The sequence below is a fragment of the Vombatus ursinus genome, unplaced genomic scaffold, assembly GCF_900497805.2.
Source record: "Vombatus ursinus unplaced genomic scaffold, bare-nosed wombat genome assembly UNPS02014779.1, whole genome shotgun sequence".
NCBI classification, from domain to species: Eukaryota; Metazoa; Chordata; class Mammalia; order Diprotodontia; family Vombatidae; genus Vombatus; species Vombatus ursinus.
The window spans coordinates 12,953,354-12,957,332 of NW_020954557.1; positions in this window are offsets into that span (position 1 = coordinate 12,953,354).

A 3,979-nucleotide genomic window follows, 5' to 3' on the forward strand; every position below is an offset into this window, starting at 1 on the left:
AAGAGAGAGACAGAGAGAAACAGAGAGAGAGAGAACAAAGAGAGAGAGAGAGAGAAAGACAGAGAGAATGAGAAATGAAGAGAACAAAGAGACAGACAAAGAGACAAAGACAGAGAGAGAAAGAAAGAAAAAGGAGGGCAGGAGGGCAGGAAAGAAGAAAGGAAAGGAGGAAGAGAGGGAAGAAGGAAGGAGAAAAGAAGGAAGGAAAGGAGGGAGGAGGGAGTAGGGAAGGAGAGAAGGAAGAAGGAGAGGTATGAGACACATAGACACAGACACAGAGACAGAAAGAGAAGAGAGAGGGAGAAGGAGGGAGGGAGGGCAGTACAGAGGAAGGAAGAAAAAGGATGGAGAGGAGAGGGGAGAGGAAGAGATATCACACAGAGTATTCAGGACTGCCCAAGGAATATTTTATCTAGAGGTTGTGTTTGCACATCAACTGAGAACCCAAGTTATTATTATTGATAGGCTATTCACGTTAGAGGCACTGTGGTTTGGAATTAGAAAGTCTTGACTCTAGAAAGTAGAGAGTTAGAAAGTTCAAACTCTAACACAACATCACATTATCATCATTATCCCAGGAACACAGGTTTTCCTCAGTTCTGCCTCTGAGAATCCCAACCTTCCTCCAAAGCTCAGCTCAAACACCAGCTCCTACACAAAGCCTTTCATGATCCCTTCTGCGCTTTGGCTGCTGGTGCTTCCCCTCCAAAATTCTCTTGTGTTTATTTTAAGCATTTTGTTGTAGATACTTGCATATGTACATATTGTCTCCCTTAATATGAATTCAGGTTCCTTGAAGGTAAGGATTTTTCTATTTATGTCTTTGTAACTCCGATGCCTAAAATGGGAAGGTGCTTCATAAATGCTTGTTGATTAAGGGATATTCAACATCGTAACTCACAATAATAGAGCACTTTCTGTACATCATCTCACTTGTCCTTTACAACAACCCTCAGAGGTAGGTGCTATTATCATCCCCACTTGACAAATAAGTAAATTAAGGCTAAGTGATTTGCCCAAGGTCACACAAATTGTGTTTATGGGAGGATTTAAAGTCAGATTTTCCTAACTCCAAGAGCAGCAATATCCTTTTGACTACACTGTCTCTTTATCCATATATCAGCTGTATAATTATGGTTAAGTAACATAACCCCAGACAATTCTCTAGACCTTAAGTCTATTTAAATCTAAGGCCCCTCTTCCTGCCTAGAAACACTATTTCATGAAGAACCCAGGCCATCCATGCTCGCTTCTATCTCAAACCTATTTGTGACTCAAGATTTTCCTACCTTGCCCCATGGTCATACCTCTTTGGATCCTCCCTCCCTCCCTTTCCATCTCCTTTTTGTTTGCTGTTTTTCCTCATTAGAATGTGTTAAAAATTGTTTTTACAATTATGTAATTGGAAAAAAATAAAATATATATAATATATAATTGTTATGAAATATATACAACCATATGTGTAAAATTATTTTACATATAATTGGAAAATAAAATATAAATAAATATGCATATACATATGTGGTAAATATGTACCTGTAAATATACTTCATATCTATATGTGCACATATACACATATATGTACATATATTGTATGTGTGTGTATGCATGGCTAATTCAGGAATTTGTTTTGCTTAACTAACATATTTGTACTTGGCTTTATTTTTCTTTTCTTCTCAATGGGTGGAAGACAGGAGATGGGAGAGAATTTATAGTTGTTGTTAAGTCGTTTCAGTGGTGTCCAGCTCTTCATGACCCAATTTGGGGTTTTCTTGGCAAAGATACTGGAGTGGTTTGCCATTTCCTTCTCCAGCTTATTTTTACAGATGAGGAACTGAGGCAAACAGGGTTAAGTGACTTGCCTAGCATCACACAGCTAGTAAGTGTTTGAACCCAGATTTGAACTCAAGAAGATGAGTCTTTCTGATTTCAAAAGCAATGCTCTACCTGCTGTGCCACCTAGCTGCCTTATGAGGATTTGTAACTGAACATAAAACAACTTAGAAAAATTATAACAAAAAAAAATGAATGTTGCAAAATTATGAATAATAAGCTCAACCTCAAAGAAGAGATACTTAAAGACACATTCCTCCACTCCTTTGCAGGAGCATGAGGGCAGGGGGTGGTCCATAGGTATGGAATATTGCAACTGACATCAGATTTTTTTTTACATTCACCAGTTTTCCTGGTTTTTTTTAAAATTCTTATAAATGATAGTTATAAGTTATGTATGTATAAATTATAGTTATAAGATGTAAGTGATAGTTTTCTAGTTGGTATACAAGGGGAAATATAAATGTTAAAAAGACATCAATAAAGGTCTCGACAAAATACGTACATACATTATACATAATGTAAATCACGATCAATAGAAGTACAATACTGGGCTGATTTTAAACCTCAAGGAATTGTGATTTTCCCAACATATATGTTGCTATTCATTGGTGCAAATCAAGAGTATAGAACACTTGGCCAGCAACACTCCTGAGTGGCTAAAATATACATATAGTGGGGAAATATATAGTGAGAGATATTTAAACAAATTAATAAAAACAGAATAGAATAAAAATAATGTTGATACATGGTTTTCTAAGTCAACACGCAGCCAGCTGGGATCCTTATGTACAGTTTAGTGGCCCTGTTTCTATTTGGGGTAGATCATGACCTTTCTACAACTAAACAGACAGTGGTCAAGAGTTGCGGTAGTAGAAAAAGTTGTCACCCTTCAGCCAACCTGGTGATAAGCCTCTTTAAACTTAGCTAGGCTACTTGGATGACATATATAGTCATTCTATCTTCAATTATCCATTACACTGGATATTCAGTCTTGAATATAAATAATACAGGTATTTTAAATTCTCAACAAAATGTTAGAAATTCAACAATATTCCTTTCATACTGCTGAGGCTCCTCCTGACCTAGCATCATAGGATTTCAAAACTGGAAAGGACATTAGAGAACACCTAGTCCAGCCCTCTCATTTTACACATAAGGATGCTGAGGCCCAGAGAGGTAAAGTGAATACCAAGGTCACACAGGTAGTAAACAGCAGAGTCAGGATTTGAATCCTGGTCTTCTGACTCCAAATCAAGTGTCTTTCAACTACATCATGCTGCTTCCTTTATCAAGTAAATAACCAATATCTCAAAGATTACAGCTCTTTGAAGATAGAGGCTGAAACTAAAAGGTGCCAGGGTCCATTTCAACATTTCAATACCAAGCTCAGTCTATTAGAGGTCACACCTTTTTCTCTTGGATAAGGAATGAATTTCTCATTTATACAAATAAGAAAGGTGAATATATACATGCTGTATACCTGGATCATGGGTGAGAATCAAAGAGATCCTTCAAACTTTATGATTCTTCTAAATAACATTGTTACAAAGCAAGAGGCAAATGTAGGCATGAGTTCAACCTAGATTGTTTCCACAGAAACACAACGCTGGGTGAAACCATGTTAACAGGCACAGTTACCTCCACAGACACAATGTTTTAAACGCCTATAGAGCAGGGATTGTTTCATTTATGGCTTTCTATCCCTGATGCCTAGTATGCAGTAAGCACTTAATAGATCCTTATTGAATGAATGAACAAATAAATGAAAGTCTTCTCCTAAACAGTCTTACAATGGCATTCTGAAGCTTTATGGCAGGATTTGGTTATGCTCTAGTTATAGTTTTATTATAAAATTCCATTTTATTATAAAATTCATCTAAAATTGACTTCCAATCTCTCATTGTTGCAAAGTGGAGACCCTGGGTCTGCAAAAGCTATATGCCAAGGGCTTGCGTGCTCTAAGATATACCAACCTGGAGTTTTTTTGTACAGTCTTGTGACGAACTGTATCCTGCTGTCTGAAGACCAGCCCAACTAAGTTCAGAGAGGGTTCCTGACAAGTTTAGCCACAGGGTAATGAATTACTTGGCCAGAGTCAAGTAATGAAAAACTATTTATTAGTTGATGAAGGATCAATGAGATC